This window comes from Haemaphysalis longicornis, unplaced genomic scaffold, assembly GCF_048455015.1.
Source record: "Haemaphysalis longicornis isolate Haplotype H1 unplaced genomic scaffold, Haemaphysalis longicornis Haplotype H1 scaffold_3, whole genome shotgun sequence".
NCBI classification, from domain to species: Eukaryota; Metazoa; Arthropoda; class Arachnida; order Ixodida; family Ixodidae; genus Haemaphysalis; species Haemaphysalis longicornis.
Genome location: NW_027526335.1, coordinates 224432619 through 224456487, shown reverse-complemented (window position 1 = coordinate 224456487; position 23869 = coordinate 224432619). Strand labels below are relative to the sequence as shown.

Genomic DNA, 23869 nt, shown 5'->3' with positions numbered 1-23869 from the left:
GTACGCACTGAGCGACTATCGCGGCTGCTGGATTCCGCCATTTTTCCTCCGCCGCCCGGGGATAAAACCATAAATGAAGTAAAAGAGGTCATGTCACTTCCTCGACGTTCCCTGTTACTCCGCCGCTGGCGACGGAGCACTGAGAACTGCTCTCGGCTGCTCTCGGCGCCAAAAAAGTGCTCCTCCTCGACCAATGAAACACAAAGCCCCTGCTCCTGCCCGACCACTGGAAGAAGCCAGAACTTGCGAGAGCACTTTGGGTGCAGTTAGAAGTGCTCCTGTTCACCCAATGGAAAGCGCTATAAGGCACGTTCCCACTGGCGATTCGCCTCCTCGCGCGACGGCGCGCGAAGTCGCAAAGCGATCAGCCGGTCGTCGCTTTTCGTCGCTTTGCGACGGCGGAGCAGATCGCTCTCGGACGGAATTCCCTCGTCGCGGGACGGCCCCGCAAAACTGGATAGCCAATCATGGCCGCGGAGAAGGCTGACGTAGGCTGATGTAAACTAACGAAGCGTTTGTTTACATCCGGCAATGCAGCGGCGGCCTGCGGCGGCCGGCGAGTCGCCGCCGCTGGGCTCGCTCGCCCCGAGTGGCCCGCTATCGCTGGACACGGCGGGTCGGGCCGGCAAGCAACTTCTCGTGCGCTTCGGTTCTTTGGTCAGTGGCTTCAGCGTACGCGTGTACTAATCAACGAACAGCGTGGAACTCATCAGTGTGGAGAAAGGTGTATGGATTGTAAAATCAAGTAATCATCGTATTGTCACATAGCCAAAGACGACGCAGCTGTCTTGGAGAAAAAAAATAACAAGTTTCTTGGAGTGAACTTGTGCTCCCCTAACAACTCAAACAATACACAGGCGGCCAAACAGCAGTCAACAAAGTGGCGTGCGTAGACTGGTGTCGACGATTCGAATGTTGCGGCATCTGCTCAGCGGGAAATTTATCACTCGGCGCGAGCGTTTCTGGAATAGTAGAATTGTATCCAGAACACTGTAGATCAACGAAGATTATTATAGGCTGTTCGCGTTAGTTGGGAACGCTCTCCCTATGAGAAGAGATAACACATGCTGCACAGAAAGAAAGAACGGAACACGCGCCTCCCTTCGCGCACACAACACCGATAACACAGACCGGAGCAGGCGGGCGGCAAAAGCAAAACACAAATAACCAAACCCAAACCATGGTTCGCGGCATTACCCCCCCCCCCCCCCTCTAAGAGTGCATCGACCCGATGCTAACACAAGCGACAGTCCGAACAAATAAAAAAATCGCTCCAATCCACCCTGTAAATATGGTTGGAAAGCAAAGCTGTAAACGCCGCCCACAATGATTACCCATGCAACGTCACTTAAATTTACTCACGTCGCTGTACAAATAATGAAACCAGAGGGAAGTGAAATGCACTGAACCACACCATTTATTACTTCAAAGAGATATTCTTGGTAAGGTTAAATCAATGCATGATTCATGAATGGTGGTTGCTTGAGTTGTATTGGTGTAGCACATGAGTGGAAACTTTTTTTTTATAAAATAAAAGGAAGTTGAAACTCGGTGTTACACTATCTTGCTTCTGCGCCGCGGACGGAGGCGACGAGATTTGCGGCAGAAATGCAGGAGGAGAACGAGGAGGAGCAGGAGGAGGAGGTAGAGGAGGATATACTTCGATTCAGATTTATGCACGGCCTAGAGTGCGACCCTGGGGAGGGGTTTCTTCTTCACTGGAACTCAAAATGCAGTCCGTGCCGCCTGTGCTCTGTCCACCAGCTGAAGCTGCGGAGGCAGAGAGGTGCTGAACAGCAGCATCTCCCTTCTCATGTTTGGTAGCTGACGGAGAGAGGGGAGGGAGCTCAGGGCTAAAGTCGCACACCCTGATTTATGTGGCGGAGTGTTCCTACTTCTGAGCAAAATTTGCATTCAGCGTCGTAGCGATTCGGGTGCATTTAGTACGCGTCGGGAGTGGGAAGGAGCCGGATTGTATGAGCCGTAGGGTAGTTTGTTGTTCTCTGGAAAGGTGAGGGTAAGGCGAAGGTAGTGTCTGTCTCTAAAGGCGATAATGCAGTGGAGCTCCCTGAACGTGACAAGCGGGTGACTGTCCTCGTGCAGCTCCATAGCACGGGAGGTAAAAGCGCAGGCTTGTTGGTGGGCGTTGTTGAATTTATTGTGTTGTACATAGCAAAGTAACCGAGAGGAAGAAGAGGACATGGCTCGAGGACGCTAGGGAAGAAAGATGAGAACGACGAGGAACTTTCGGACGCCATGATCGTAGTGATAAGCACGTCCATGTGATTGAAATGCAGTTCTTGTTTCGTTGCGGCGGCTACGGACTCCGTTCTTCCGCAACAGGCGTATTCGCTGCCCTCCATGGAAGCGTGAGCGGGTTCTGGATGTGCTGAATAGAACCGTTTCGGGAGTGGTTTTTAGCACACGTAGTGTAGGTCGCAACACCCAACCCGACTGGTAATTCCGGTAGGCTTGCTGGGAATCGATGACTACCCTCCGAACCCCTGGTTGTGCGAGAGCCAAGGTGATCGCTGCCTTTTATGCTGCCGTCATTTCTTGGGTCTTGAGTGATGTACACGCAAGGAGGTTGGTTCTGGAGGTAGCCACGATGATGGCGTATTGTCGCCCTCGATGTTGGGAGGCGTCTGTGTAGATAAGTGCATGATCCCCACCGGGGGTGGTGTTGAGCGCTTGAGCCCGTGCTTGTTGGCGACCCTCCTCGTGTGAGGGGTACATATTTCTAAGCAAAGGGAGAATCTTTAGTTTTAGTCGCCAAGAGTCCGAATCGCATCAAGTGGAGTGACATTCTGTGCTGCCCAGCCAATGTGGTGAAACATGCGGGGACCCGTTGCAGTTCTGAGTCGGAGCTTCTGGTTAAAAAGGTGGCCTTCTATCAGCTCTTCCACCGTGTTGTAGAGCCCCGTGCTAAGCAGCCTCTTTGCGGACGCACTCATGGGAAGACCAATGGCCTGCTCAACCGCCTTTCTAATCATCATATAAAGCATCTCTATGTCCTCCTTGCTGAGGAGAAGACAGGGGGTTGACGTAAGTGATTCTCGAGAGGACAAATGCTTCAATTAAGGTATGAGATTCCTTGAGGCCTCGCTTTGTGGTGGCAACTTGCCTGACCATTTGTATGATTTGATGAATGCTGTGTTTGAGGCGCTGCAAGGACACGTCACTCTTGGTGTGGCCTGGAGATGTAGGTCGAGGATCTTTATACTGGGGCTTGGAGTGATGGCCTGGCCATCAAGGAGTATTTGAATGTGTTCCTTGATTTGGCGTGAGGGCGGGCGACAAGGAGCTGTGATTTTTTACGGAAACACCGGCGGCCACAGGCTTTAGCACATTGGCGTACTAGAAGTGAGATGCCATGCATTGGTGTGAGCTTTCTCTAATTTTTTAACTCTTAGCACATGCACAAGGCGCGCACAGGGCCGCTAGACGGGCCGTGGGCGGACCGCACAGCGACGCGAGAGGTCGCGTGACTCTTTCACGTGGCATTCAGCGAGAATGCAGGGGGTTAGCCCGTAGATGTGCTTGGTGAGTACACCACCTGTCTTCCCCGTGTTTGCGTGGGCTCGTCGCTAAATCGGTAAGACAACGGGCTCTCGCCTTGTTAGTGTACTAGTTCCAGGTTCGATTCCCAGTGGTGTCAGTAAAGTCTTTTATTTGTTCCCTGGAGTTTCCTGTTGACACCAACGGTCGCGAAAGAACCCTTGGGGGGTAGAGGTAAAAAGCGTTGCTTTAAAATATAGAAGTCCGTCATCGTGCGTAGAAAGGTTTTAAGCGAACCACGTGGACGACGTCGGGCCGCGTGCGTTGTCGTGATGTTCCAGAATCACCATCGGGGATCACATCGTAGGTAAGGCGGCCAACACGTTGGAATCTGGTAGGGTCCAAAATACCGTCATAGAAGTTTCTCACGGAGTCCACGTCGTCGGATGGGAGTCGAAACCCACACACGATCCCCTGGGCGGTACTCGGCGTCTCGGCGTCGGAGGTTGAAGCGTCTCGCATCCACCAGCTGCTGGTCCTTTGTGCGAACTCAAGCGAGCTGTCGGCCCTCCTCCGCGCGCTGAAGGTATCCTTCGACGTCGGCGTTGAGGTCGTCTTCTTCCACGTGGGGAAGCATGGCGTCAAGCGTCGTAGTTGGCCGTCTTCCGTAGACAAGCTCGACCGGTGTCATCTGTGTGGTTTCCTGAATAGCCGTGTTGTACGCAAACGTGACATACGGAAGGACTTTGTCCCAAGTCTTATGCTCAACGTCGACGTACATAGACAGCATATCCGCGATTGTCTTGTTCAGGCGTTCCGTTAGTCCGTTCGTTTGAGGGTGGTACGATGTAGTTCTTCGGTGATCCGTGTTGCTGTAGCGTAAGATTCCTTGCCTAAGCTCCGCAGTGAAGGCCGTCCCGCGCTCCGTGAGTAGTACCTCAGGGGCTCCATGTCGCAGCACAATTTGGTTTGTGAAGAACTTGGCGACTTCTTGTGCAGGCCCCTCGGAAGAGCAGCGGTCTCTGCGTAGCGCGTCATGTAGTCCGTCGCTAAAACAATCCACTTGTTCTGTGATCGTGACGTAAGGAACGGGCCTAGAAGGTACATTGCGATCTGTTGAAATGACCTCGACGGGACAGTGATCGGTTGCAGTATTCCGGCGGGTCTTGTCGGCGGCGTTTTTCGTCGCTGGCAGTCACGGCAAATCCGAACGTACTGGGTGATTTCGGATATAAGTCGGGGCGAGAAGTACAGTGGGGGACTTAATTTTGCAGACCACGCGAGTGCGTGGCAAAAGCCACCGACGCGCGCTCTGGAGGCCCGGCGCCTGTTGTCGAGACCGGCGCGGCGTGCATGCGCGTCCTGTTTTACTCGCAGGCACGCCGATTTTCTCGCTTCCTGCAGCGGTGCTGCAATGGTCACTCGCGCACCGCATAGGGACGCCTTCGTAGCATTCCTTTCTTCCCGATGGCACATTTGGGGCCTAACGCGACGATTGCGAGGGCTTTGGCGCAAATGCTCTTCGCGTCCTGATAAAGACTTGCGCGTAATGTTTTATTTGTTTGTTTCGTGCTTTATCGTTTATAGACGATGAGACTAGCGGCTTGCGAATGGCGTCCCGGAATGAAGCGCGTACGAAGCACAGTCTCACGGTTCCGTGCTGCCGACGACGAAATGCCAGCTATATGAATAGCGGACCTTTATTCAACTTGTTCATTGTATAATTTGGCCCATGAACATATATTCCAGTTTGCTCTCCGCTGCCCATAAAGTAGGCGATTTGCAATTTTTATAAAATATATCCTCTGTTTTATTTTTAATGTCTACTTCCTTACTTTTTAACGATTTAAAGACATACCCATATGATTTGTCTGTTCGTTCTGCTCGTCGGCATTATTCAAAACGGCACCTCGGGTTCCCATCGAAGAACGCCATAACAGTATTCGCTACTTTTCTCCGTAATATTAATCACTACTTAGGGCCTTCCGAACATTTTTGTCACTAATGAACGGGTGTTTAACCACTGAAAAACAATCAGCTTGTCCTCTTTCGTTGTTGACCTTGCCCTTTCGCTCCGCTGGGCATCTGCAAGGTGGCCATTTTCTGATGGAGCCGAAAAGCGAAAATGCTCAAGTGTGTTCGGGATTTCGGCGCATGCTACACATTCCCAGGTAATCAAAATTAATTCGGAGCTTTCAACTACGGCGCGCCTTATCGCCTGTGTAGCATCGGCGCGTTAAAACCTCATAATCAATCAATGCAAGCCGACCTTGAAGAATTGCTCCGGTCTTGGAGCAATTCATACCCGTAGGCGTGAATTCCTCGGCTAACAGCTTCTCTTGGCCTATTAGTAAGCCGGCAAATGTCCCTTTGAAAAACAGCTTCTCAAAAGTAGCGAATAATTTTACGGCATTGAATGGGAGCCCGAGGTGCCATTTTTACGAATGCGACGGGCAGAGCGAACAGACAATTTATGTGAGTCCGTATTTCTATCTTTTTTAAGTAATGAAGTAGGCAGCAAAAACGCCGAAATAATTTCTTTTATATAACTTGCGAATCGCCTACTTTGTGGGCAGCGGAGAGCGAGCTGGAATATATGTTCAGTGGCCAAATTACACAATGAACAAGGTGAATAAAGGTTTGCTATTCATATAGCTGGCATTTCGTCATCGGTAGCGCGGTACCGTGGGACTGTGCTTCGTACGCGCTTCATTCGGGGACGCCGTTCGCAAGCCGCTAGTCTCATCGTCTATAAACCATAAAACACAAACCAAACAAATAAAACATTACGCGCAAGTGTTTATCAGGACGCGAGGAGCATTTGCACCAAAGCCCTCGCAATCGTCACGTTAGGCCCTAAATGTGCCCTCGGGAAGTAAGGAATGCTACAAAGGCGTCGCTGTGCGGTGCTCGAGTGGCCATTGCAGCACCGCTGCAGGAAGCGAGAAAATCGGCGTGCCCGCGAGTAAAACAGGACGCGCATGCGCGCCGCGCTGGTCTCGACAACAGGCGCCGGGCCTCCAGAGCGCGCATCGGTGGCTTTTGCCACGCGCTCGCGTGGTCTGCAAAATTAAGTCCCCGACTGTACTTCGCCTTGATTTTTGCAATAGTGCGAGCTGTTCCTAGATATCGGGAAGACCGGTCGTCGTGGCACGCTTCCAAAATTTTGTCACGAAGGTCTGCAGGGATGACAAGTAGATTATTCGTTCTCGTTCCGGGGCTGAAATTATTCTTCACGACGACGGAGTTTTTGAGGGTGAATGCTGGTAGGTTCCTCTTGAACGCCCTGTGCACGGCGGCGTGGGTCCTTCGAGGTAGTCGATCATGACGTGCAGGTCGGGGTCGGCACGCTGCTTGGCGGCTACGTCGCTCTCTGTCACGACTTCGAAGAACGCGCTGCCCTCATCGGTGTGTTGTGGTGGTGGGTCCACGGGAGTGCGGCACACGCAGTCGGCATCGGAGTGTTTCTTGCCGGATTTATAGACTATTGTAACGTCGATACAGGCGCAAGCTCCACCGCCCAAGACGGCCAGAGGGGTCCTTCAAATTAGCGAGCCAACACAGAGCATGGTGGTCTGTCACAACCTTGAACGGTCTGCCATACACGTATGGACGAAATTTTGAAATGGCCCACATGATAGCCAGGCACTCGTTTTCGGAGGCAGAGTAGTTTTTTTCCTCCTCCTTCGACAGACCACGCATGCATAGGCGATTACCTTTTCGCAACCCCTTTGCTTTTGGACGACTACGGCACCCAAACCTATATCGCTGGCGTCCGTGTGCATTTCCGTTTCGGCGTTGTCGTCGAAATGAGCGAGCACGGGCGGGTTTTGCAGGCGTTGTTGCAGCTCGCAGAATGCTTTTTGTTGGGCTCAGGTGAAAGCGGTGCTATCTTTTGTCAGGCGAAGCTTGCGACGAAGCGCCGGTAGTATGCGCATAGTCCGAGAAATCTTCGCACGCTCTTTTGGTCTTTCGGTCTTGGGAAGTTCCCTATGGCTGATGTTTTCGCCGGGTTTGGCAGGACTCCCGCGGCGTTGACGGCGTGTCCCAAAGACTTGAGTTCCTTGTAAGCGATGCGGCGCCTTTCGGGCTTCAGCGTTAACCAGCGTTAACCCCGATGAGCGAAAACCTTCGAGTACAGACTGCAACCTTGCAAGGTTTTCATCGAAAGTCCGGGCGAATGCCACAACGTCGTCAAGGTATACGAGGCAGGTGTGCCACTTCAGACCAGCTAGCACAGTGTCCATGACCCTTTGAAACGTTGCGGGTGCCGTGCCGTTTGCGGCTGCTGCGGGTGCCTTGCGTTTGTGGGTGCCGTGCCGCTTGCGGGTTGCTGGTGCCGTGCCGCAACGTTGCGGGTGCGGGGCCGTTTATTTGTGTTGTGCTTTTGCCGCTCGGCCAGGGGGATGAAACTCCGCCGTTTTTCTGTCCCGTGACTGCAGCGATCCTAACATTTGGGGGCTGTACTACATGCGAGCATAAATGAACGTTGTTGTTGCATCTTGTATTTAATACTAGGTTAATTATTAATTATGAAGTTTTTAATATGCAAGTAAGCGTAAACGTTGCAGTTCGAGATTGCGAAAATACGAGCGCCACCAGCAGTGGAAAACAGGAACCGCGCCTTTCGGCTTCGCACCGCTGAAAAGGGGCGTTTCTTGTCGCGCCCATAGGTATGCTACGATCCACGGTGTTCCGAGGGCCGTTTTTACCACTGTAAAGTCTGTTTAATCAAAACAGACGCATGAATGGATTCGCGCCGTCATCACAGATCGTGCTGTACTGAGTGGTGTCAAAATTCTTCACGCCAGGCCGGCATAAACTGCTTTTGGATCCCGGCGGACGAAAGGTACGGTCTGCATGCTGCTTGTTTTGCTTTTCTACGCTTGCACGAGATAGCTGGATGCGGTTGCAGCAGTAGCTGTATAATTTAAGTGAGCATGCACGTGCACTATCTATTTATTACATTCTTATTGTCTCCTTTGACTCGTGTCTGAAGCATGAAATGCGCGGCAGAGCATCTGGTAATTAATCCAATCACAACATTAGCTACACACGTTTGTTTATACGTGCGTTATTGATTTATTGCCTTTAGATCGTGTGTTTTGCATTTTAGCGCAAGTGAATGCGCGGTATGCAGCAAAGTGTATATGAGGCAACACATACACTAATACAACATATACACTAATGGAACAGTGTGAGCTTATCTGCACTTTTTTTATTATCTTTTGATTGCCTGCGTTTAGTTTGTTTTCGTAGCATGCGTTGCTGTTATTATTATTATTATTATTGTGATTATTATAATATTACTACCAATATTATTGTTATCGTTATTATTATCAGCCTGTTTATGTCCACAGCTGGAGGAAGGCATCTCATACACTTATGGCTTAAAGGAGCCATGAAGAGAAAATACAACTTCGTTTAATTTGAAAGAACTAGGATTCAGTATCTCACTCAGCTCCATTACAGCCACAAAAGATGTTTTTTAACGAAAAAAAAAGCAAGAAGTATTTAAAAACTTTCAAATTTTGCGCCACAGTGACGTGTTATGAGCAAGAATGACGTCATACGGGCCAACAATAAAATATAATTTTCAGTGCGTTAACGGCACGTTAGCATTCAAGTGATGCGGTAAAATGGAACTAGAGGGCCCATTACAGACGTCCAGTCATGTGTCGTCGCGACAGGTCAGTTAGGCGACCGCCAATCGCACAAACAAGGTTCCGTGACGTCATAGAAAAGTTGCGGGAAATTGGCTAGGGGGTCGCCACGGCTTCACACGTTTTCTTTAATATCTCCGTTATTTGTTCGAAGATTGCGATGATATTGGTATCATTGTTATCGGGACTAAGCAGTCTTTCTAATAAACCCAACTTGTATTTTGTCTTCATGGCTCCTTTAAAGGGTGGGTCCGCAGGTTCATATCGTGTTGTTAGCACTAGGTTAACTAAGTAGTGACTACATCAATTATTTTATTGCGTTTCAATTGTGTGTTCTGTGTGTTCTGCATTTTGTCGTCACGTGAATCAATGGCACATAGCAGAATAAATTTGTAGCAATAACTATACAAAGTAAGCAATTACTTTATATGTTTATAATACAATCATAACTATAAATACGCCACTTATAATTTATAATTTAACCTTCAGTTCCGTGCTTGCAGTTTCAGCTTTAGCACAAGAACAATGGATGTATTCACAAGAACGCAGTTACAGCTATAAGCCAATAAATAATCACAGTGCAGGCTTAACCTTTGCTAGGAATTTATTAGAAGTTTTGAAATAAGGTTTTTATAACCGGTTTATTGCAGCGCCCGAAAAATACAGTCAAACGCTTGTATAACGAAGCGTGCGGGACCGTGGTAATTGTTCGTTATACACGTCACTTTGCTATATGCGTCATGCAATAAATTGACACCCTACAAAGCAGATAACCATATATAAGAAGCAGAAGTTTATTCAATCTTACAAGAAGATGAAGGTTACAAAACAAAATTATACAGACGAGGGTCCCATAGTCGAGACTGCACCAGGACCCTCGGGTAAATATTACATAGAAGAATAAAACAGTGAAAGCCGCTAGAATCATATCATACAGTAGCATATTATAGAGCTATATGCATTGCAGAGTAATAATATAAATTATAAATAAACATTGACAATATAGCAATACAAAATAAGTGGTATATTTAGGGCGGACTCGAAGGGGGAGAAAAAAAAGGACAAATAGAAAAACAGGAAACGCAATATTATTTATGTAAAACTATAGTAATATTCAAAAGAACACTAAGGAATTTTCACGAGATAGAAAACACTAAACCGCGCATCTATGTGAAATTTCTAAACACCCTATGCCACAAGAAACAAAAGCAGGCATAATTACATTCACTCAGTATGAGAAAACACAATGAAGCAAAAAGGAAAAGAAGGAATTAAAGTGAAATGTAACATAAAATAACAAAACCCAGAGCAGCACTACAAACATACATTCAGCGAGAAAAAACAATACGCAAAAGTGCAACAAATAATACTCAAAAATACACAAAAAAATTTAACTGACAGTTATGTACCATTCAGCACTCTAGCAGAAACTTTTTAAGAAGCCTTTTAAATAACGATAAAGATGATAGAGCTTCAATTTCATCGGGCAGGCTGTTGTAGTTTGCAATAACTGAAAAATGCGAATGCATTTTACCGTAGTGACTACATCAATTATTTTATTGCGTTTCAATTGTGTGTTCTGTGTGTTCTGCATTTTGTCGTCACGTGAATTAATCAATGGCACATAGAATAAATTTGTAGCAATAACTATACAAAGTAAGCAATTACTTTATATGTTTATAATACAATCATAACTAGAATTCCGCCACTTATAATTTATAATTTACCTTCAGTTCCGTGCTTGCAGTTTCAGCTTTAGCACAAGAACGATCGATGTATTCACAAGAACGCAGTTACAGCTATAAGCCGATAAATAATTAGTCAGTGCAGGCTTAACCTTTGCTAGGAATTTATTAGAAGTTTTGAAATAAGGTTTTTATAGCCGGTTAAATTGCAGCGCCCGAGAAATACCTGATGAATACATAGGGCGCCAAAGTATATATATGCATGAATAATTGCTTAGCGATTCTGGTGTGGGATGGCTGCTTTTGTCTGCAGAAGTGTATTTTGGATTAGGAGGAAAGGTGGGTCGTTGCCACCGAACATTATCAGCGCACAAATAGAAAAACGTATCTGCGTCTCTTAATAATAATGGCTATATTTAATTTAAAATTTGCCTTTACAATTGGTCACAAGTCGTATTTGTAGCCAAAATCAATTTAAGAAAGAAAGATTCCTAATATAACGTTTATTCCGAATACAGATGCTAGTTGAAAGCAGCAGTAAAGCTAGTATTAATGCTAACCCAAATATACACACGTGCTTGATGTTCCAGATCTCGCTTTTGGCTCCAGTATGCGAGAAGGCAGAACCTGGCTCATGTACCACCTCGACAGATCTACAGCAGCTACCGGCTGTGTCCTGCCCATATCACCACCAGAGACTACGAGGACCATGGACAGACAAGGCACTGGACAGATATGCACTGGCTGGATATCTATTTAGCATGCGGCCATGTGCCATACACTTTTGTTTGCGACCAAAAGTGTAAAATACCCAAGTTGTGTTTTTACTGTATGAATGGTACATTTAGCAATAAAAATGAAAATACCTGTACTTTTATCCTTGTCTAGATTGTGTGTACTAACAAACCAAAACAACGTCGTACTTAGAATAAGTGGTGCAAAAAGAAGTGGACGCGTAAAACTTCATCAATCAGAACAAAACAATTGCCCTTTCGATAATGTGGCGGGCTGCGCAACAGGAAAAAGGTCGTGCGCTGGCCATCTGAATATCTTCCACTCGCTCAATTTACCTTCCATGTGCGTCCCAATTGAATTTGGCGCTAATTTGCCCCCTCCACCCATTCCGCTCGGCTTTTCAGTCCTCATCAAGATGGCGTTTCCTAGCGCATGTCTGCAACACGCCGCCATGTTTTTAGTACCGCCCCCAAACACTAGGGGTTTTTCCGGCGCTTCGATCGAATATCGCGTCCCATGCAAGGTATAGGAAGTTTCACTCCCCTGGCTCGGCTGCGCCGGTCTGTGTTATCGGTGTTGTCGGTGTGCCAAGGGAGGCGCGTGTTCCGTTCTTTCTTTCTGTGCCCCATGTGTTATGTCTTCCGATAGGGAGAGCGTTCCGAACTAACGCGAATTAATCTTCGTTGATCTCCAGTGTTATGGATACAATTCGACTATTCCAGAAACCCTCGCGCCGAGTGATAAATCCCCGCTGAGCAGATGCCGCGGCATTCGAATCGTCGACACTAGCCTACGCACGTCACTTTGTTGACTGCTGTTTCTTCGAGGAACGTAATTGCAGCGCCCTTGTTTAATTGCTGGTACTCCTCGGTGAAATTGGTGGCCAAAACGTGGCATCTGCGTTTCTTAAACCGCACAATGCCTCTTGCGACATACACACCGCGGTCGAGAAGCAACCTTTGGTCATTCTCCACGATAGCGTCGACGTTAGGAGCACCACCTTCACAGTAGACGCTGATCCTCACGCTTGCGCGGTGTGGCAGGGTGACATTTATTTATTTATTTATTACATATACCTATAGTGCCGGCATGGCATTATTGTGGGGGGTTCTAATCTTGATGCATAAGGCAATCACTGAAAAGGGCAATACACAAAAGGGCAACGTCACCCAGAAATACAATGGCGGAGCATAATACACAACTGTTACATGTTACATCACGAAATCACCGATGGCAGTGTGAAAATCAGATGCGGCAAATACTTCACTGGGTAGAGCATTCCAATCTTCAATCGTTTTAGGGAAAAATGAGTATTTAAAGACATGAAGTATATAAAGACATCAATGCGACACTGATACGGTCTCATTTTTCTTGGGTTATCTCGTCTAGTAGTGATGTAATGAGGTTATTTTATATAAATGTTTTTATTAATTTCTGTCTTGTCACTTAGAATGTTAAATAAAAATTTTAACCTCAATACTTTCCTACGTGCTTCCAAAGTTTTTCATCCAAGTCCGTCAACAATACTCGAGCTTCTGACAGTGAAATCGTAATTGGCTGTGGCAAAGCGTGCTGCTCCTTTTTGTACGAGCTCTAACTTGTCAATATTCTTATTAGTAAATGGATCCCATGATTGGCAAGCGTATTCTAGCACAGGCCTAATGTTAGTGACGTACAACGTTTCCTTCAAACCTGTAGGGGCATGCTTAAAGTTCCCCTGAAAAAATACAACATCCGGGACGCTTTCGCCGCAACTGTGTCCACGTGTGCAGACCAATTCATATTCGAAGAAAATATGACACCCAGATATATAGCTTCATCGCACATTTGCAAGGCAGTTTCATTTTTGTGGTATGAAGTTACTAACTTATTTATCTTATTTGTAAATTTACATGGTAGCACTTCTTTATATTCAATGACATTTTCCATTTACCACACCAACTAGTTACGGCGTCCAGGTCAGACTGCAAAATTTTCGCGTCATTTATGCACGGAACTGGAAGGTATAACGCACAGTCATCTGCGTATAGTCTAACAGTAGATTTAAGATCAGCTGGCATGTCATGTATAAATATTACAAATAACAATGGTCTGAGCACAGACCCCTGTGGTACACAGGATAAAACTTCAACAGGGCAGCACGACGCGCCATTGACGACGACGCGTTGTTCACGCATACGTGGGTAGTCTTTGATCCAGGCGAGTAAACGCTCTGGAATTCCTAGACTTGATAATTTAAACAAAAGTAGGTTATGCGACACCACATAAATCGCCTTTTAAGGTCCAGAAATACTGCATCTATCTGTACGCTGTTGTTTATACCAAGTGTGATATCGTGGATAAATTCTATTTATTGGGTTGTGCTAGATAATCCGGAGCGAAAGCCGTGCTGTGTAGCTGAGAAGAAATCATTATCCTGGAGGTGTTTCAATAGGCCTGAATAAATTATATGCGCTAAAGTCTTACAGCAAACCGATGTTAAGGACAGCGGCCGATAAGTGCGCACGTTTCCTTTATCACCTTCCTTGTGAATCGGAGTTAGCCAATTTCCAATCCTTTGATAACATTGCTTCATGCAGTGATTACTAGGAAGGGAGAAATAGTAGATGCGCAACGCTTCAGTACAGGATTTCCTGTTCACGTGTTTCGCCCAAACAAAGCTGTCCGAGGGCTTTAGTATTTTTTTTTCTACGTACTGCCTTGGAGTAACAACATAAAAGCCTAAGGGGGTAACATTGTGTAATAAAACACAATTCTGGATGTAGTAATAACGCTCTAAAGCTTGCTTTGAAAGAATCCCGGCCTGCGCTAAATGTTTGGCCGTGGACCCACTATACGCCTCGAGCTTCGCGATGGCTGCGCCGCCTGCCGCCGCTTCTTCGCGGCGTTTACGGGATGAGCGCTGCGTGGCTGATATGTGGTCATGCAGTGTTTTGGTTCTGTTTCGCTTCTCTTTGCCTTTCCGCGCAATAAACAACTTGTTATGGTGACGTCTGTAAGCAATTTGCACGTTTGGTGCACTTACAAAAAACAGCCGCGTCTTGTTAGGGCGCTGGAACGCCAACAAGAGCTGCCCGGGGAGGCGGCTCTGCGCGCTTCTTGGCCGCTCTTGCGGGCGTCGGCAACAGCAGCAGCATATCACCACTGTCATGCACAAATGATTTCTGTTGTCGCCTCGTTTCGACATGATATTGGCACTGTAAGAGGTTGGTTCGCTTTGCAGCGCAGACAACAAATGCGGCTTTGCTTCAGATATGTACGTCCTACAAAAATATGTTTCGGGGATGTGATAACGCAATAGCTGACAATAACTTGGGCCTTTTGTGGGAATATAAGCCACTCAAAGCCTGTGCCTTGTTAAATATGTGCCCACTCACGCCTTATAGGAAGAACCAAGGTATAAGTTTATGAAACCACGGAGAAATGAGTGGCCTGCAAGACAGAAATAAATAGAATAGTCAAACGGGAATGAAAAAACCTAGTGCAGCTTCGGAAGGTAGTATTCACCAGACCAACTAGATGTGAAATGCGCTGATATTTCGCAATACATTTGGGAGGGGGCGGGGGACGCTTAACTATCGTTGTTTAAAATTGAGGGTTGAACGGAAACCCGTCTGCTCAGGAAAACACGTGACAATAAAAACTGGCACTGACCAAGAGTGTTTAAAATCCAAAAAAGATGTTTCGGCTCCCGTACGGGTGCCCTGTCCACAATAAAAAGTGGGGGCGAAAGTGATCCGGTTACTTTTCTTCAAGATGTGACGTAGGCAATGTGCGTACACGTGTGGGAAGTTGCCGTCATTGCGATTAAGTGTGTGCTCCGTGGTCTGAATTGTCAGGAATTCAAGATAAAGTCGTGAGGTGCAATTCTCCTCTTTTCGGATTATTTTTGCATTGGCCCAATCTATTTCATGGTGAGTTTCTTCTGCGTGTTCAGCGAGAGCGTTAGAAGACACGTTCTTCTTTCTTACGTCGTACATGTGCTACTTGAATCTTTGCTGAAAACTTCCTGTCTCGCCGACATAGCTTCGGTCGCACTCAGCGCTGGGAATGCTGTAGACAACGCCTGGGAACTTTTCCTCTATGAGCTTATCCTTCACGTTCACGAGGGAGTGCCGTAACTTTTGAGTTGGCACATGCGCTACCTGTACATTGTAAAATTTTCAATAAAGGCTGAAGCAGCACATGTACGACGTAAGAAAGAAGAGCGTGTCTTCTAACGCTCTCGCTGAACACGCAGAAGAAACTCACCATGAAATAGATTGGGCCAATGCAAAAATAATCCGAAAAGAGGAGAATTGCACCTCACGACTTTATCTTGAATTCCTGACAATTCAGACCACGGAGCACACACTTAATCGCAATGACGGCAACTTCCCACACGTGTACGCACATTGCCTACGTCACATCTTGAAGAAAAGTAACCGGATCACTTTCGCCCCCACTTTTTATTGTGGACAGGGCACCCGTACGGGAGCCGAAACATCTTTTTTGGATTTTAAACATTCTTGGTCAGTGCATGTTTTTATTGTCACTATCGTTGTTTACAAATGCGGAACAAAAGAAACGAATGAACGTTTTAGTAATGACACACACAAGCTGCGTGTTCACTTTAAGTTTGTTTTTCGCCTTCGACGAACGGCTGATCACTCGGTGGACGCATTTTTTTAAGAATACAGTGTAGGAAGTTCACAAGCGATGCGAAGTGTCGTTGGAAGAGTTGATTGATTGATTGATTGATTGTAGGGTTTAACACGCCGACGCAACGGAGGCGATGAGGCGCGATGAGGAGAGCTCCGGATGAATTTTGACCACCTGGGGATCTTTAACGTGCACCGAAATCTTCTACACACGGGCTCGTTGGAAGAGTGTGGTATCTGATATGGTATCTGATAAGGCCTTCTGATTTCGGTTTATGCTATATTCTGCAGTCTGCCTGTGTCATATGACGATGTTTCTTAGAAGACTTTAACCGTGGAAGCGGATTATTCTACACGCCCGTCTACGCGCTTCTCGTGGAGGATAAATGTAACAGATGAAACTTTGCGAGCGCTCACCTCGCGACGAGGCGACCCAGCGTTAAATTTGTCGTCGTGTGCTGACTCCTGAGTACAATTTTGCACTATCCATAGTACTTCTTTCGTTGAATGCTTGTGAACTTTATGCCGCATTTCCTTGTCCAGAGGAGTGATCAATATCTGATATGTGATATTGCAAAGCGTAACTTGCGTGCTGTCAGGTATGAGTGCTCCGCTAGATTATGTAAGCTCACAAAGCCGATTTACATCATAATGTATGGCCGCAACATGACCATCGGAGGAAACACTGCTTACGGAGACACTGCCACTAAATTTCAGGGCAGCGAAATTGCAATCAGCTGTATGCATACGCCGGCTTCGGGACGCCGGCCTGTGAGGCGCTCATACAGACCGAATGCACCACACTACGTTCGCGTCATAAACCTTTATACTCTCGTAAACACAATACGTTTGCAAACAGATTGGCTGCTCCACATTATTCTGTATTTCGAACACGTACAAACGGTAAATCGCAGTCTTGAACGAGCCCGAAAATCAATGGCGACCGGGGGGCCGGGGACTCTCGCGGCTGCTTTCGAAACGGGCCGCTAGGGGGATTTCAGTGGCGCCCCTACAGGCCGCACGTGAGGGGTACATTATAAATATGAATGACTGCAAAACAAAACAGTCGTGCATGGTTGTGGGAGTTGTCTATTATACCTTTGCCGCCTCTTGTTGTTTCGACGTACGATGAAAAAGCTGCAGCGTCAGCGTTAGGGTCGTCAGCTGACTTACAGCTGACCCGGTCTGTTTTGTATACCAGTACCGAATTATCTATCAGCGGTTACCTGTTCGCTATGGGCTAAATTGTGGCTGTGGAAAGACACACGTTGAAACTGCCAAATGGCGCATTCGGTGGACGGAAAAAATCGCATGTTCGTGACTTTTAAACAGTCTTGTACGGAACGGCGTTCTTGGAACAAGTTGCTTTTGTGAGGAACCGAGGAACTAAGGTAGATAGCTGTGCAAGTTGGTTCATATTCTTTGAATAGGGAACCAGCGTTTAAGGCGCTACACAAGGGACGAATACAGACACAGACGGCACTAGACTTACAACTGATTTATTGAAAACACACTCTGCTGGCTAAATACAAAAAATTCCTTCGCTTTCGCATGCGCAGAAAAGCCACACCTTACGCAACAAGGAGGCAAGCAAGGCACAAAACCCAATCTTACACGTGTTGCAGTCGGTTAAAAAAAGCAATTTCTTTTTCGGTGATTACCACAGAAGGTGTTGTAAATAAATGAGATGGGCGCAGGCAGAGGGCGATAGCTGGGGTGAGGAAGAAGACGAAGCTGCGCCCACTGCCTCGCTCACAGTTGGTTCCATCGCCTTACGAGAACGGGTGCTGGGTCGTGCTTCTCTCTTGGATCCTCCATACGCTGGTGCCGTGAAACCCGGGATTCGAGGCACGAGCGGACCTGACTTTGACGGCGCAGCGGCTGCGAGGCTCGCGGGGCCTGGAACCTTCGCGCTATTTGATCCAGGAGGCCTTGCCCTCGACCGCTGCCAATGATGGCTCGTGCCCAAGCCGACCCTCGTTTTTCTACGCCACCCCTTCCATTGGAACGCCTGAAGCTGCGCCGCAGGCTCCTGCGAGAGAAAATCACAGGGCTCATTACGGCAATCGACGCCCTCCTCCAGGACCCGGCTCTGCACGTGACCGACCTTACCGCCAACATTTACCACTTCCACGACACGCCGAGCGAGATACGGGCCCTCGACGCTGCAATTCAAGGAAACCTGACCGGAGACAAGCTAAAGGAAGACGCTGCCGTATCCCAGCATTTTGACGACAAAATGCGCTCGTGTCAATGCGCGTGATGCTCCACCCGGTTGGCAAAGCCGCTGTGAATTCAGCCGCCGATGGCTACGTCCGAACCACCTGGAGGAGTGACAATCGAGAGCGCACGGGTGTTCCCAACGTACCGCAGAACACCTAATTTGTCGCTCTTCCGAGGGTTCAGCCAGAGACGCGTCAACAACAGCCCGAGCACACCATGCACGACGAACACACAGCCAATAGCGGCTCGTCCATTTGGATGACACCTGGTGACTCTGCTGTCAACGCCACTCACGGTGAGTCTCCTGTAACGAAACCGTGTACTGTGAAAGCAGAGGACCACACCCAGCGTCAATTGACTGTCCCGATCTGTCATCAAAGTACCATCCTCGCCGTCTTTCCCGACAGTGAGAGCATGCTGCTTTCGAGCGACAGGATAGAGGCGCAGGGTGACGATCAGGCAGACGCGTTCCTGCCGGTCTCTTCTACAACCGATTGCCGTGCCTTCAGACCTTCTGCTGAGGCATATCCGCGACCGCACCAGATCAAGGAGCTCAGTGATTATGGCGAGAGCGAGCACAGCGGGCCTCCTTGCCAGCCCAAGATATTGGCACCTGGTGATACCATCCGCAGTGTGCACCTAGATGACGCTCCTAAAGAAAAGAAAACCGCGCGTTTGAAGTCGCGACGGAAGGAATTGAATCGACGCCCACCTACCCGAACGAAGCTGAGGAGCCACGCCTTGCGTCACGTCATGGAAAACCGCGACCGCATCCCAGCTAGACGCCGAATATTTCACCGAGTCCACAGATGCCTGCCCAAATCGAGTAATTCGAAAGTTTTGAAGCTCCGGTCCACATCCCGCTTCAGAATCTGGCGCCTTCCCCGAGCGCGGAATCACCGCCAGTTCAACTAGACAGCTTGAGAACCGAAGGTGACAGCCATACGAACACCACGAATTATGCTAGACTTCTTCTGTTTTCCCCAGCTACAATCGTTTGCCCACCGACCAAGCAGTGCACCTTCTGGAACGTGCTCGTTATCAAGAATCACATGAAGCTACCCAAACTTATCGGATTCCCTTACGACCCCGGCGGCTACCCCAAGACCTGTGGTGCGAAGCGCGTGATCCTGATGCGCAGGGAAGCGGGGACGCTTCATCAGATGAGAATCATGGCTTCAAGCTCCACCCGCACCAACAGTCCGACATCATTTATTTTCACCTCATCACTTACTTGGACAATGTTCAGGCACCTCATATGAAGGGTCAGCTTGAAGGCCAGTCCTTGGCTTTCTGGCCGGGGGGGGGGGGGGGGGAGTGTGTTGTAAATAAATGAGATGGACGCAGGCAGAGGGCGATAGCTGGGGTGAGGAAGAAGACGAAGCTGCGCCCACTGCCTCGCTCACAGTTGGTTCCATCGCCTTACGAGAACGGGTGCTGGGTCGTGCTTCTCTCTTGGATCCTCCATAGAAGGTTCACTGACACATTTTTCACCGGGTTTATATATCAAGAAGGCTTCGATAATATCCCGCTCCTGCTTTGTCGCACCACGCCCCACTATGCTGTACTTCAATTGCGCATAAACGTAACGAAGACTGGAGAGAAACGACACGAGACAGAGCGCACATTCGGCAAACTTTATTTAGAAGTCACAAATTTATACTACCCACTTTCTCTCATACACACTCATCCAAAAAAACAAGGAACAAGCGCCTCCTCCCCTCTTTGCATTACCACAGTCTTAGGGCACGTGCAACTGCGATTGCGGTTTCACGACAAACCGTTGTCTTGCCTAAGGAAGTGCATCGCCTTTTCCGTAAGTGCGAGGGAGGGAGTGCTTGCACAGCAGTCCCCAGCACTGCACTTTCATTGGCCTCAATGATCTCGCGGGTCGTTTGGTTCCTGTTAATCGCTATAATATAACACTTATCAAGCATGGGGGTACATTTGCAATCCCGACAGTGGATTGCCTAATAGCCTGAGTTGGCATTTTTTACATAGTTGGCATGTTCGCTTAGTCGATCACTGATGCAGCTCCCCGTTTGCCCTACGTAAATCTTTTTGCAGTCTAACCGAATGACATACACTACACACGTAGCGCAGTCAACAAACCTAACCTTGTGCTTGACTTCACAAGGTTGCTTTTCTGATGGAGGCGAAAAGCAAAAACGCCCGTGTGTACGAGATTTCGGCGCACGTTAAAGATCCCCAGGTGGTCAAAATTAATCCGGAGCCCTCCACTACGGCGCGCCTCATCGCCTGCGTTGCGTCGGCGCGTTAAACCCTACAATCAATCAATCGACTTCACAAGGTTATTTTTTGTGTTTACAGAAGGTAATTTTGCACAAGTATCCAAGCTTCAGGGGTGCGGAAAACACGACATTGACGTTAGTTGCGGCTCGATCTTTTTTACCCGGTGCGATAACCCATGGTTGTATAGAATGACGGCATAGGTTTGTTTTTGCTGTTCGTTTGCACGGTCCGGTTAAAAAAGATTGTAGCTGCAACTAACGTCAATGTCGTGTTTTCCGCACCCTTAAAGCTTGGATACTTGTGAAAAAAGAGCTACTGTAAAGACAAAAAAACACCTTGTGAAGTCAAACACAAGGTTAGGTTTGTTGACTGCACTACGTGTGTAGTGTATGTCATACCGTTAGACTGCAAAAAGATTTACGTAGGGCAAACGGGGAGGTGTATCAATGATCGACTACGCGAGCATGCCAACAATATAAAAAATGCCAACTCATGTCATTTGGCAATTCACTGTCGGGATCGCAAATATACCCCCATGCTTGATAAGTGTTATCAGAGGCCTTCAATGCTTTTCTGGTAATGAAACTCCCGGCCAAGTTTCGCACGGGGACAAGGGCTACCGCGAGGGACGCCACCGCAGATCGGAGGGCATCGGGCGGCCGCCGCTGCCCCGTAGCCAAACCGGCAGGATGCCCGTTCGCACCATATTTTTTCGCCACTCACAAAATGACAAGTCCTTTTGAGCGGCCCACGACACCTAAAGCTAGAGTTCCTATATAGAGCTCACCTAGGGCAGCAGAGTTGCGCGTCCATCCACCATCTTGAGTTCCAGTTCGTGTGGGAAAGCCACCCTCCTCGCGTGAAAAAGCTGCCGCCGGGCCGCCGCGCCAGTGGCAGCGGCGAGGAGGAGTGGCGAGGAGCGGCCGGGCAAAAACTGGCGCACGATATCGGACCGCTTATCAGATGAGCGGCCGCCGCTGCCGCCGCTTCCACAACTGCGGATGCCCAGTAGAGTAGAACTGACTGTGCGCAGCACGGAAAGCGGGCTTTCTGTCGAACTGGAACCCGCGGCATGTGGCAGTCAGACGCGCAACTCTTGCGCTAAGCGATATACAGGAACTCTACCTAAAGCGAAAGCGCACTGCTGATAAGGCGACGAGCGTCTGTTTTATCTTACTCCGTGGTCCGTTCCCTGCCAAACGCACTCTGATCACGCCCCCGGCTGCCCTCCGATCAACACCAGCGCCGCGGCGCGGCCTCCCTGGGCAGCGTACGAAGCTCTCCCATAGCGTGACGGCGAAGTTTCATGACCAGAAAGGCATTGAAGGACTCTGGTGTTATATTGTCACGGGACCGGTGGACAATGCCCCATTGCGCCATAGCCCGGTGTCGAAGACGAAGAGGAAAAACCGGGCTTGCAGACAGAGCGGACTCTGCCATGGCGGATTGTAAATAGTGTAAGTAGATCATTATCGTTCATTGTTCGTGTCCTGCCGCCACGTAACAATGTTAAGCGATGAACAGGAACCAGACGACCGGCGAGATCATTGAGGCCAATGAAATTGCGCGTACTGGGGACTGCTGTGTAAGCATTCCCTCCCTCGCACTTACGGAAAAGGAGATGCACTTCCTTGGGCAAGACAATGGTTTGTCGTGAAACGGCAATCGTAGTGGCACGTGCCCTAAGATTGGGGTAATTCTCAGAGGGGAGGAGGTGTTTGTTCCTTTTTTTTTAATTATTGTGTATGAGAGAGAGTGGGCAGTATAAATTTGTGACTTCTTCTAAATAAAGCGTGTTGAAAGGGCGCTGTGTCGTGTCGTCTCTCTCCAGTGTTGTTACTTTTGTGCGCAATTGCAGTACAGCATGCATTACCAACTTGCCCGAACCTACAGCCTACTAAGCCCCACTATGGACACGCTTTTTAGATCCGGGCTGCAACGACATTAACGCCCATGTTCCGCCAAGTTGGTGCCCCTACGATTGTTGAGGCACGTGCGGGGTTCGCGAATTCGGTCATTAATCCACCGGCCCGTTTGGCCGATGTACACCCACTTGCAGGACAACGGAATCGAATATATGACACGGTCTGCGCAGTCAACGAATCTTGTTCGATGCTGCGTTTTGGACGGCTTTTTCTTGGTCTGCTTGTTGTATATACGAGCACACAAGTCCGAAAGATTGCTAGGGGCAGAAAATACCATTTTTGCATCATGTTTTTGGGCTACCCTTTTCGTGTTGTGAGAAATTGCGTGGAAATAGGGCATGACTTGCACCTTCCACCGTTCATTTTCCGGGGATTGAGGTTTTGCGTTGACTGTTTTAACTTCCTGGACAAGGTTTCGGCCACCGCATGCAAAAATGTCTCAGGGAGCCGTGCGCTAAGAAGGCGCTCAACTTGCTGGCGAAAGCTTTATTCCATCGTGTGACAAGAGCTCTTGTTTACGCGTTAGAAAAGCATATATTGGCAATGCTGCGTTTTACCAATTTTGAATGGGCGGAGACAAATGGTAGAAGACCTTTCTTTGAGCGGGGTTCATACATCCAACGCAGATGGTCGCCAATGCAAAACGTTACTCTCAAATCCGGAAACCTGATGGTGTTATCTGGGGGTATCGCGCGCGTGAAATTTAGTTGCTTGGAACAGTTTTTAAAAACGGTCATGATGTTATCAGCCACACGTAAAAGCACGTCATTAGTGCTCAAATTTAAAATTATCAAGAAATCGTCAACATATCTAAAATCTGATCACACGTGTATCGTCAGAGGCTTCTTGGAGCATGCCGTTAAACTTGGCTTAAAAGGCATGACATAAAACTGGAGCAATGCAAGAAGCTATAGAGATGCCTTTCTTTTGTACGAACAAGAAATCACCGTATTTCACTACTGTAGATGAGAGATACATGTTTAAAAGCTCAAGAAAGGTCTCCGTAGATAAACCGCGGCCATTTTGGAAGGCAACTGCCCCACAAGTATCAATAAGTTCGCGCAGTGCCACGAAAAGTTCGTTGTGCTGATTGAGTACAGCAGGTCTTCGATATCGACCGAGAATGCTGCGTTGCCTCCAGCCAGTCAAAACTTCAACCACTCTGAGAGCTGTCCACTTAAAAAGGGGTCAACGGTTTCCAGCAGTCCAAATGAGTGTTTCAGGAAGTTCCCTATCAGCTTTTGCCA

The 23869-nt window shown here is 48.2% G+C and overlaps 1 protein-coding gene across 2 annotated transcripts in view; it reads left to right on the top strand.

The window, feature by feature from the left end:
• The window catches only part of LOC144176015 (putative D-lactate dehydrogenase, mitochondrial), a 149952-nt gene that overhangs the window by 3575 nt on the left and 122508 nt on the right, over positions 1 to 23869 (top strand). Inside the window, exon 1 of one of the 2 annotated variants that reach the window (XM_077705119.1) lies at positions 22013 to 22154. The exons of the other annotated variant lie outside the window; for it this stretch is intronic. The gene's annotated coding sequence lies outside the window, so the exon portion shown is untranslated. Of the gene's footprint in view, positions 1 to 22012; positions 22155 to 23869 lie in introns of those variants that run through there. 2 annotated transcript variants of the gene reach the window in all.